Source organism: Danio aesculapii, chromosome 4 (genome assembly GCF_903798145.1).
Source record: "Danio aesculapii chromosome 4, fDanAes4.1, whole genome shotgun sequence".
Taxonomy (NCBI): domain Eukaryota; kingdom Metazoa; phylum Chordata; class Actinopteri; order Cypriniformes; family Danionidae; genus Danio; species Danio aesculapii.
In genome coordinates this window covers 21,588,835-21,601,459 of record NC_079438.1, presented here as the reverse complement: position 1 = coordinate 21,601,459, position 12,625 = coordinate 21,588,835, and the positions used below count along the sequence as shown (strand labels likewise).

Sequence of the window (12,625 nt, the reverse complement as noted above, 5' to 3'; positions counted from 1 at the left end):
GGTTCAGATCTTACCTCTCTGACAGGTCATTCAGGGTGTCTTGGAGGGGAGAGGTGTCCAACCTACAGCATCTAAACACTGGGTAACCTCGGGGCTCTGTTCTTGGGCCACTTCTCTTGTCCATCTACACGACATCTTTAGGACCAGTCATCCAGAAACATGGATTTTTCTACAACTGCTATGCTGATGACACCCAGCTATACCTCTCTTTTCACCCTGATGATCCCTCGGTTCCAGCTCGCATTTCAGCCTGCCTGTCAGACATTTCACACTGAATGAAAGATCATCATCTTCAGCTTAACCTCGCGAACACGGAAATGCTTGAAATTACTGCCAACCCGACTCTACACCATAACTTTTCAATCCAGATGGATGGGGCAACCATTACTGCATCCAAAATGGTAAAAAGCCTTGGAGTAACGATTGATGACCAACTAAACTTCTCTGACCACATTTCTAGAACTGCTCAATCTTGCAGATTCGCACTCTATAACATCAGAAAGGTCCGACCCTTCATATCTGAACATGCAGCTCAACTTATTGTTCAAGCTCTTGTTCTCTCCAAACTGGATGATTGCAACTCTCTACTAGCCGGGCTTCCAGCTAATTCTATCAAACCTCTTCAGCTGCTTTAGAATGCAGCAGCACGAGTGTTCTTTGATGAACCCAAAAGAGCACATGTCACTCCGCTACTCACCCGTTTGCACTGGCTGCCAGTTGCTGCTCGCATCAAATTCAAAGCTCTGATGTTTGCTTACAAAGCAACCTCTGACTTTGCTCCCTATCTGCTCTCACTTCTGCAGATTTATGTGCCCTCCAGAAACTTGCATTCTGTGAATGAACGTCGCCTCGTGGTTCCATCCCTAAGAGGGAAGAAATCACTTTCCCGAACTCTCGCATTCAATCTGCCCAGTTGGTGGAATGAACTCCCTAACTACATCAGAACAGCAGAGTCACTTGCTGTCTTCAAGAAACAAATAAAAACTCAACTATTTAGTCTCCACGTTCCTCTCTGGCTATACCACTGACTGTACTCTCTCAAAAAAAAAAAAAATAAATAAAAAAAAATTTCTAATGCTTTGCTTCTTAGACTTTTTCACACTGAAACTTGTCTATAGCACTTGTTCACTGCTGCTCTTATAGTTGTGTAAATTGCTTCCTTGTGCTTATTTGTAAGTCGCTTTGGATTAAGGCGTCTGCTAAATGACTAAATGTAAATGTGAAAAATAACTTTTCCCATTATACATAACTTTTACAATTATAATTCTTCCATTTGTGTCTTTACAGTCTAATTCTACTTTTTCAAAAATCCCTCTTTTTATCAAAATTGCTACCCCTCTTTTCTTTTCTATATCTCCATTACTAAATATTTCACCATTCCACAAATTTCTCATTTTATTTTTAATCTCATCTTCCCACTTTTTCTCTTGTAAACAAAATATATCACATTTTTTGTCAAACATGTTAATCTTTCAAACTTTTCACCTTTTGACAATCCTCTTACATTCAGTGATACCACACATACATTACTCATTAGGATAATTATTGGATAAACCAATAACCACCAATTATTCTGAGTCACTGTCACTTAAACAAATGTTTCTTGCATATCCTTTTTGAAATTTTTTCCTTTCCATTCTTTCTTTAATCTCTTCTGTTCTTATTTTCTGTCATTGTAGAACCAGTTCAATGTTTAAGCCACTTTTAGATCTTGATTTTAAATAGCAGGGTGGTATGGCCATAAGCGAGAGCAGACGTCAAGAGTTGGCTATTTGAAAAGAGGCGCAGCACCAGGAGCCGAGCGCAGCTCAGCTTGCATTGACACAGCACCGACAGAAACAATGCCCTTGTCCCCTCAATTGTTTACCTGTGTTTTTTTGTCCCACCCCTCCCAAATAAGATGAATGCGAGAAAAGACACCAGCAGCAGACCTGTGACACGGGGAAGTGTATTAGATGCCAAATGAAGGAATTCAGAAAGCTTACAGCACCTGGTATTGCCAGGCGGTCTCTCATACAAGTACTAACCAGGCCCAACCCTGCTTTGCTTCCAAGTTCAGATTAGATCAGGTATTGCCAGGGTGGTATGGCCGTAAGCAAGAGCAGCTGTCAAGAGTTGGCTATTTAAAAATAGGTGCAGCACCAGGAGCCGAGCGCAGCTCAGCTTGCCTTGACACAGCACAGACAAAAACAAAGCCCTTGACCCCTCAATAGATTACCTGTTTTTTTTTTTTTGTTTTTTTTTTTCGGTTTCTGCTCCGGGGCACCGACAGCTCTTGCTAGGTTAAACCAGCCAAGTCAGGGTACTCACTTCCCCCGAATGGAATCAGGGGAAGTGGGTACAATGACTTAGCTGGTTCCAGAGATCAGAGAGGAATTCAGAGTTTTGTTTTTTTCGTATTTTGGGAAGTGTATCAGCTGCCAAAAGAAGGAATTCAAAAAGCTTAAAGCACCTGGTAATCCCAGGCGGTCTCTCATCCAAGAACTAACCGGGAATCAAACCCAGTCCACAGCAATGAGAGCACCGAATCCTAACCACTAGACCATCAGGGAAGGGAGAGCAGAAACTTGCCCTCAAGCCTTGCTGTGGGTCTCCACACAAGTATGTTGCAGCTGCTCGGACAAAAATAAATCCAATGCTTGTAACCTCCTCCTGGAGAGGAGAAAGTCTCAGACCCTGGATCACAGTTCTTCTAAGGAGGGACTGTCACATGCTCCTATCGACACCACAACTTGCCATAATAACAAAGCACAGCATGCGTTGAATGAACTCTGTATTGACAGAGCTGTGTCCTTATTACAAGCAACAAGCTAATGATGACAAGATAAGGAAAGAAAGAAATATTTGGATGAAGAAAATAAGGCAGCATAGAAAAGAACAATGGAATATTTTTTAAGTAAAAGTGGCAATTTTAATATGGGAGATAATATTTTATGGATGAGGATGAAAACATTCATGACAGAGGGTCTACCAGACTTTTATAAAGAATTGATTGGAGCATGGGGGAAATTTTTAACTTGTGTACATTTTAATATACAAGGACGCGAGAACATTTTAAATCAGCCTTTATTCTTAAACAGTGCCATTCTTAATCAAGAGAAAGTGGTGTTTTTTAGGAAATGGTGGGAGGTGGGAATAACAAGAGTAAGGGATATTTTATATGAATTTAAGGAAGGATTCTTACCGGTGCAGTATGTTATTGATGTGATGGATGAAGCGAAGAAAGATTTTAACAGACAAGACTTAATAAAGGAATACGACATAATTAAAAATGCCATACCTGCAGAATGGTTAACAAGAATAGAAAATATGGAAGAAAATAAACAAAGTAAAGATGTGAATGTAAGACTTAGAGAGAAACAGTGGGATTTGAAAGATTGTACAGTGAAAATGATTTATGTTTTTTTTTAGAGACGGGGTTTTTAAGAAACCTGGTGCAAATCAGTACTGGATACGGATGTTTAAAGATGTAAATGAAGACAATATATGGGCTAATATAAATGGCAAATTTGTACAGTCAAAACTGGAGAATTTAGAATATTTTATCAGGAGTAAAGCAGTGTTTACAGATGTCATTTTAAACAAAATAGGGATGGAGGAAAGTGTCACATGTAAAGTATGTCAAGATGCAGATGAAGGATTCTTACACTTGTTTTTATATTGTAAAGAAATGCAAAAACATGATTTTAACTTCGAAAGGAGAAAGAGACGACAATCTTGAGTGGGAAAAGGTGTTACTGTTGGGGCTGAACAAAGAATGTGATAATAAAAAGCTCATGAATTTACTTGTGATTTTATTGAAAAGTGCAATATGGGAGAGAAGAGTTGTAGCAAAAAAGGAAAAAGTTGTATTAAATGTGTGGAATGTGTTTAAGAGGAAGGTGGAGAAATATTTTGAATGTCTATTTTATTATTTTAAGTTAGAGGAAATGCGGGAGGCTTTTTATGATGTTTTTACTCAAGAAGTCACAAAGATTTTAAATGACACAGGAATAAAAATGTCTTTTTTAAAATGTGATTTTACCTTTTAAGGAATACAACTTGCAACATTTTATGTAAAAAAAAAAAAAAAAACACATTGTTGTGAAGCTATGATGTAAAATGGACCTTTTTAATGTTTTGTCTTAAGTGTAATCTGTATGAATAAGTGAATTGTATGAATTTTGAACAGTATAATAAAAGAAAAAAAAATGTGACCACCTGGGAGAAAGATAGCGTTTTTGTCAAATGGAAGCAGGTGGACTTGAGGGTGAAGCAGCTGGACTTGAGGGTCCTAGAAAACCCATAGTAACTGTTATTCTCTGGCCTTCAAGGGAATAGAACACTATTTTAGCTTTTTTGTGCGGTGCTGGCAAAAAAAAACAGGTCCCATCTAGATTTGAATTTAGATCGCTGGATGCAGAGTGCTATCCATTACATTATGGAACCTCAAGATGGTGTAGAGCTGCTGCCCGAGATGAAGATGATGAATTAAAAAACTGGCCTTGCAGGAAAGTAGCAGAAGGTCCATCCAAGGCAAGGCCAATGTGCATTGATTTCTGAGTAACTCGTCATTCGGCTTGCAGGGCTCCTCACACATTTACTGGAGCATTACTAGGTAGGGCCTTCAAAAGAAAAGCACGCCATTCCAGGCAATTTGACGACTAAATGGCAGGCAGGGCAAAGAAGCCACCACAGAACAGATGTGATCTTATTTTTTCTTTTTCGACCACGTCTAAAATGTTCAATTTTGATTGTGAAAAGGGGAATTAGCTTAAATGGTAGAACGGTCGCTTAGCATGCATGAGAGAGGTAGCTGGATCGATGCCCACATTCTCCACTTGTGTTTTCATGCCTTTCACAGTGGCTTTTATTGCAAAGCTGGTTGCACCTGGAGGGTTTAGAGCGAATTTCCTTACGTCAGCTTTGTGTAGTAATGAAGTAATGAAGACATTTTAAAAGAAATAAAAACATACTATGTGGAGGTATTTAAAACACAAGGAGTTGATGAATTACAAATGGAAAAATTATTAAAGCAGATAAAAACAAAAATAGATGAAGAGGACAAAAGAGAATGTGACCAAGAAATAAGAGAAGAAGAAATAAGAAAAGCAATAGAAAGCTTGAACAAAAGGAAAAGTCCAGGAATAGATGGGTGAAATAGTGAATTTTACGTATGTTTTAAAGAAATTTTAATACCAATTTTAACTGAAATTTTTAAAGAAATACTGCAAAAAGAAGAATTAAATGAAAGAATGGGAATGGGATTAATGAAATTAATACACAAAAAAGGAGAAAAGACATTGTTAAAAAATGACAGACCAATCACAATGTTAAACACAGATTTGAAGATTTTAACTAAAATTTTAGCAAATCGATTAAAAGAAGTGATGCCAAAAATAATACAAACAACACAGGCCTACGCGATAAAAGGAAGAGACATAGCAGACATAACAATGAGCATAAAAGACATCATAGAATATATGAAGGACAAAAAAGAGGAAGGATATATCATAAGTTTGGATTTCGAGAAAGCTTTTGACAGAGTTGAACACCAGTTTTTATTCGAAGTACTTAAAAAGTTTGGCTTTGGAGAAGTTTTTAGAAAATGGATCAGGATTTTATATAAGGGTATTTTAACAAAAATTAAATGTAATGGCTTTTTAACAGAATGTTTTAAAATAACAAGATCGATAAGGCAAGGATGTCCTCTGTCAGCACTCTTATATTCACTTGTGGCAGAATCCCTGGGCCTAGCTATCAGTGAAGAAGAAAAAATAAAAGGAATGGAAATTGAAGAAAATAAAGTAAATAAAATGTTTCAATATGCTGATGACACTACATTAATAGTAAAAGGAAAAGAGAGTGTGAAAGAAGCAATGAAAATAGTACAACAGTTTTGTAAAGGATCAGGAAGTAAAGTAAATGAAGACAAAACGGTTTATATGAAGTTTGGAAAGGAGACAGATTTAACAGATTGCACCAATTTTAAAGAAGTAGAAGAAATAAAGATTTTAGGGGTTTTAATGGGGAAAGATGGCAGAACAGCTAGAGATAAGATGTGGGAGGGTTTTTTAACAGATATAGAAAGGAGGTTAAATTACTGGAAACTAAGAACACTGACATTAAAAGGGAAAGTTTTGATTATAAATGTTTAATGGAGTCTAAGTTGTGGCATGTTTTATATGTTTTAGAAATGCCAATGTGGATAGAAAAGAGGTTGAAAAAATGTTTTACTGATTTTTTATGGGGAGGTAAGCCACCAAGGATTGCTTTTAATACAGTTGTAGGGGAAACAGACAAGGGTGGGCTAGGTTTAATAGATGTAGAACAAAGGAAAAATAGTTAAGAGTGAAAAGAATAAAGAAGTATCTAGAAAAAGAAAACAAGCAGAGTGAAAAAAACTATGAATATTTTTTAAACAAATGTGGTCATTTTACATGGGAGATGGGATTTTATGGATGAAAACAAAAGCTTGGATGACAGAAAACTTACCTGAATTTTATAGAGAAATTTTAAGTGCGTGGGGGAACTTTTTAACTATAGTGCAATATAATCCACATGGAAGGGAAAACATTTTAAACCAACCTCTTTTCTTGAACAACAACATTTTAAGTCAAGGGAAGGTTTTATTTTTTAAGAAATGGATAGAAGTTGGGATTTTAAAAGTAAGGGACATTTTATATGAATTTAAAGAAGGCTTTTAACTGAACAATATGTTATAGACACAATGGAGGAGGCGAAAGAGGAATACAACAGAAGGGAAATTGAGAAAAATCTTGACATAATTAAACAGGCAATTCCGAAAGAATGGATACGAAGCATAGATAATTTTGAAAAAGAAAAAGAAACAAATGAAGTGTGTGTGAAACTAGGAGAAAAATACACGATTTTAAAGAATGTACAGTGAAAAATATTTATTGTTTTTTTAGAGAGAAAGTTTTTAAAGAACCAACAGCAAACAAATACTGGATGGAAAAAATACAATGTAAAAGCAAATGAAATATGGGGGAACATGAAAGGAGGTATGTAGAAACTAAAGTCGAATGTCTAGAATTTTTAATAAGGCACAAAGCAATATTTCAGATGTCATTTTAAACAAGATAGTGGATGGAACAAAGTGGAATATGTAAAGTATGTCAAAAAGAAGAAGAGGGTTTTTTACACATGTTTTATATTGTCCAAGAATTGGAAAGTTTCTTAAAAGATTGTAAAGTTTAATTAAAGGACTACTTGGAGACTGGGATGAAAATAAAACAGAATGGAGCAGAGTATTGATGTTGGGATGGAATAAGAAAAATGAAAATAAGAAAATTGTCAACCTATGTATCATGCTGATGAAGAATGCAATGTGGGAAAGAAGAATTGTTGCAAAAAAAGAGAAAATTGTGATGGATGTATGGGCAATTTTAAGAAGGAAAATGGAAGGATATGTGGAAAAACTGTATATATATTATAAAAACGAGAAAAATTTAGGAGAACTGCACAAAATCTTGACGAACAAAGCATGTCAAGTTTTTAAAGAAATGAACTGGAATTTACCACAGTTATAATGTTTTGATTCCAAATGAAAATTTAATGTGTACTGTATTGTGCTTTACCGTGTGGAATTGTAATTAAAATTATTTTAATTGAAAAAAAAAAGGCAATGCCTGATCTCATCTGAAATCGGAAGCAAAGCAGGGTTGGGCCTGGTTAGTACTTGAATGGGAGACCGCCTGGGAATACCAGATGCTGTAAGCTTTTTGAATTCCTTCATTTGGCAGCGAATAAACTTCCCGTGTCCCAGCTCTGCTGCTGGTGTCTTTTCTGCTGCTGGTGCCCCGGAGCAGAAACAGAAAACAAACAAAAAAAAACAAACTGGTAAACAATTGAGGTGACAAGGGCATTGTTTCTATAATAAATTATTTTTTTTAAACGCCTGTCATAGAAAAATAGCTTTTGCTGTGAGTTTAGATAATGAACATTTAGTGGACTTCTGATCTAAATCAGTCTAACATGTACAATTATACAGACAAAAAAAGGAGCGGCAATGATTCGGTTGTTAGATTTGTTTATGGATCTTGAACAACCCACCAGCTTTATATGGAAGCACCGTTTTTGTCTTTGTACACAGTCTCTTCTCTGTAGGCACCATGCAGGATTCAAAATGGCCTTTCGCGTTAGGTATCTCGTTACCCTTTTAGTCATAATAGGTAATATGCATGGCAATGCAGGAAGTTAATGACATGCAAACACATCTCAAGAAGGTTTTCACAGCTACCGTGTTTCATCCACCAAACATTGCTCCCAAATTGAAGTGAGACCTTCAAAGACAACCCAGATGGGACTTGAACCAACAATCCCAAGCCCCGGAGGCTGATGCCTTATCCCTTAGGCCACTGGGCCATTTCGCCAATCATTTGTCATGGATTTTTTGTATGCCTTTAACAAGATGCCAACGCATGGAAAGCTGCACTTTAGGATCTCGATGCCAGTTTGCATTCCATCAAATAAGATGTGTGCAACTAATGGTCAAACATTTTCTTTGTGCAATCATCCACATTCGTGTCTCATTGGACCTGGGGTGTGGTTCTCGCGTATGGTGTGACTGGTCTTGAGTTTTAAATTCCAGACAAGGCCACTCTCATTAACTTGAAATCACAACCTTTCTGGAGCTATTTTCTTGTTTGCATTTCATCATCATCCACCTAACAAGAGACCAATAGTTGAAAGCCACGGGGTACTTGAAGTCAAGATCTCCATTACCAAAGCTCAGCGGAACCATTTAAGTTTGTAACGTGACAGTGAGATTCAAGCAAGATTGGATGAATCTTATTTGAAGTGTGCAGCAAGTCTGAGAATTCGAAGCTAACTATTGTCCTCAGATCATCACGCCTAAGTTTTGAGAAGACCAGTCGGAATTGTTTCACACAACTTAAATGTAACCCAACCCAGATGGGACTTGAACCCACAATCCCCAGCTTCGAAGGCTGATGCCTTATCCATTAGGCCACTGGGTCAACACTAGCCTTTGTCATATCTGATGTATGGCTCAGGAAGTTCTTGTTACTCAGAAACAGTACTTTAGGATCCCTATGCCATATTGCATTCAGACGATCTGGTGTGTACACCTAATGACAAAACAGCTTCTCTGAGGAGTTTTCCATTGTCATGTCTTTTGACCTAAGGGTATGAACCTAGCTTTTTAAAGGTAACATTGGATTGTCTTGCACAGTCAACTTAAAAGGAACTGCATCAAAGACAACCCAGTTGGTACTTTAAACCCACAATCCCCAGCTTCGAAGGCTGGTGCCTTATCCATTAGGCCACTGAACTGTTTTATACTTACTGTGAACTGTAATATGCCTCCAGGGAGTTGCTGACACACGTAACAAAAACAACATGAACAAAGAGTAGAGTGGATCGGTCTCACAGAATTTTTTTGTGGCACTGCAAACTGCTTCTACAGGGCTCGTTGGTCTAGGGGTATGATTCTCGCTTAGGGTGCGAGAGTTCCCGGGTTCAAATCCCAGATGAGCCCTACGACAGTCATAGAAAAAGCAGCGGTGCTGTGCTATCCAAGCAGTTTCTATGTTAATTGTAGCAGCTTTTGCTGTGAGTTTAGTTAATGAACATTTAGTGGACTTCTGATCTAAATCCGTCTAACATGTACAATTATACAGACAAAAAAGGAGCGGCAATGATTCGGTTGTTAGATTTGTTTATGGATCGTGAACAACCCACCAGCTTTATATGTAAGCACCATTTTTGTCTTTGTACACAGTCTCTTCTCTGTAGGCACCATGCAGGATTCAAAATGGCCTTTCGCGTTAGGTATCTCGTTACCCTTTTAGTCATAATAGGTAATATGCATGGCAATGCAGGAAGTTAATGACATGCAAACACATCTCAAGAAGGTTTTCACAGCTACCGTGTTTCATCCACCAAACATTGCTCCCGAATTAAGGTGAGACCTTCAAAGACAACCCAGATGGGACTTGAACCAACAATCCCAAGCCCCGGAGGCTGATGCCTTATCCCTTAGGCCACTGGGCCATTTCGCCAATCATTTGTCATGGATTTTTTGTATGCCTTTAACAAGATGCCAACGCATGGAAAGCTGCACTTTAGGATCTCGATGCCAGTTTGCATTCCATCAAATAAGATGTGTGCAACTAATGGTCAAACATTTTCTTTGTGCAATCATCCACATTCGTGTCTCATTGGTCCTGGGGTGTGGTTCTCGCGTATGGTGTGACTGGTCTTGAGTTTCAAATTCCAGACAAGGCCACTCTTATTAACTTGAAATCACAACCTTTCTGCAGCTATTTTCTTGTTTGCATTTCATCATCATCCACCTAACAAGAGACCATTAGTTGAAAGCCACGGGGTACTTGAAGTCAAGATCTCCATTACCAAAGCTCAGCGGAACCATTTAAGTTTGTAACGTGACAGTGAGATTCTAGCAAGATTGGATGAATCTTATTTGAAGTGTGCAGCAAGTCTGAGAATTCGAAGCTAACTATTGTCCTCAGATCATCACGCCTAAGTTTTGAGAAGACCAGTCAGAATTGTTTCACACAACTTAAATGTAACCCAACAAAGACAACGCAGATGGGACTTGAACCCACAATCCCCAGCTTCGAAGGCTGATGCCTTATCCATTAGGCCACAGGGTCAACACTAGCCTTTGTCATATCTGATGTATGGCTCAGGAAGTTCTTGTTACTCAGAAAACAGTACTTTAGGATCCCTATGCCATATTGCATTCAGACGATCTGGTGTGTACACCTAATGACAAAACAGCTTCTCTGAGGAGTTTTCCATTGTCATGTCTTTTTGACCTAAGGGTATGAACCTAGCTTTTTAAAGGTAACATTGGATTGTCTTGCACAGTCAACTTAAAAGGAACTGCATCAAAGACAACCCAGTTGGTACTTTAAACCCACAATCCCCAGCTTCGAAGGCTGGTGCCTTATCCATTAGGCCACTGGACTGTTTTATACTTACTGTGAACTGTAATATGCCTCCAGGGAGTTGCTGACACACGTAACAAAAACAACATGAACAAAGAGTAGAGTGGATCGTTCTCACAGAATTTTTTGTGGCACTGCAGACTGCTTTACAGGGCTACGTTGGTCTAGGGGGTATGATTCTCGCTTAGGGTGCGAGAGGTCCCGGGTTCAAACCCGGACGAGCCCTACGACAGTCATAGAAAAAGCAGCGGTGCTGTGCTGTCCAAGGTGTTTCTATGTTAATTGTAGCAGCTTTTGCTGTGAGTTTAGTTAATGAACATTTAGTGGACTTCTGATCTAAATAAGTCTAACATGTACAATTATACAGACAAAAAAGGAGCGGCAATGATTCGGTTGTTAGATTTGTTTATGGATCTTGAACAACCCACCAGCTTTATATGTAAGCACATTTTTGTCTTTGTACACAGTCTCTTCTCTGTAGGCACCATGCAGGATTCAAAATGGCCTTTCGCGTTAGGTATCTCGTTACCCTTTTAGTCATAATAGGTAATATGCATGGCAATGCAGGAAGTTAATGACATGCAAACACATCTCAAGAAGGTTTTCACAGCTACCGTGTTCATCCACCAAACATTGCTCCCGAATTAAGGTGAGACCTTCAAAGACAACCCAGATGGGACTTGAACCAACAATCCCAAGCCCCGGAGGCTGATGCCTTATCCCTTAGGCCACTGGGCCATTTCGCCAATCATTTGTCATGGATTTTTTGTATGCCTTTAACAAGATGCCAACGCATGGAAAGCTGCACTTTAGGATCTCGATGCCAGTTTGCATTCCATCAAATAAGATGTGTGCAACTAATGGTCAAACATTTTCTTTGTGCAATCATCCACATTCGTGTCTCATTGGTCCTGGGGTGTGGTTCTCGCGTATGGTGTGACTGGTCTTGAGTTTTCAAATTCCAGACAAGGCCACTCTTATTAACTTGAAATCACAACCTTTCTGGCAGCTATTTTCTTGTTTGCATTTCATCATCATCCACCTAACAAGAGACCAATTAGTTGAAAGCCACGGGGTACTTGAAGTCAAGATCTCCATTACCAAAGCTCAGCGGAACCATTTAAGTTTGTAACGTGACAGTGAGATTCAAGCAAGATTGGATGAATCTTATTTGAAGTGTGCAGCAAGTCTGAGAATTCGAAGCTAACTATTGTCCTCAGATCATCACGCCTAAGTTTTGAGAAGACCAGTCAGAATTGTTTCACACAACTTAAATGTAACCCAACAAAGACAACCCAGATGGGACTTGAACCCACAATCCCCAGCTTCGAAGGCTGATGCCTTATCCATTAGGCCACAGGGTCAACACTAGCCTTTTGTCATATCTGATGTATGGCTCAGGAAGTTCTTGTTAATCAGAAAACAGTACTTTAGGATCCCTATGCCATATTGCATTCAGACGATCTGGTGTGTACACCTAATGACAAAACAGCGTTCTCTGAGGAGTTTTCCATTGTCATGTCTTTTTGACCTAAGGGTATGAACCTAGCTTTTTAAAGGTAACACTGGATTGTCTTGCACAGTCAACTTAAAAGGAACTGCATCAAAGACAACCCAGTTGGTACTTTAAAAAACCCACAATCCCCAGCTTCGAAGGCTGGTGCCTTATCCATTAGGCCACTGGACTG

The 12,625-nt window shown here is 38.6% G+C and overlaps 3 non-coding genes and 1 pseudogene across 3 annotated transcripts; 1 reads left to right on the top strand and 3 right to left on the bottom strand.

The window, feature by feature from the left end:
• Positions 1–1,978: 1,978 nt before the first annotated feature.
• Positions 1,979–2,097, bottom strand: LOC130224055 (5S ribosomal RNA; annotated as a pseudogene).
• A 6,811-nt stretch (positions 2,098–8,908) lies between these two features.
• On the bottom strand, positions 8,909–8,981 carry trnar-ucg (transfer RNA arginine (anticodon UCG)). The gene has a single exon. It is a non-coding gene; the product is annotated as a tRNA-Arg (tRNA).
• A 449-nt stretch (positions 8,982–9,430) lies between these two features.
• On the top strand, positions 9,431–9,502 carry trnap-agg (transfer RNA proline (anticodon AGG)). The gene has a single exon. It is a non-coding gene; the product is annotated as a tRNA-Pro (tRNA).
• A 2,726-nt stretch (positions 9,503–12,228) lies between these two features.
• trnar-ucg (transfer RNA arginine (anticodon UCG)) lies at positions 12,229–12,301 on the bottom strand. The gene has a single exon. It is a non-coding gene; the product is annotated as a tRNA-Arg (tRNA).
• Between the last annotated feature and the right edge of the window lie 324 nt (positions 12,302–12,625).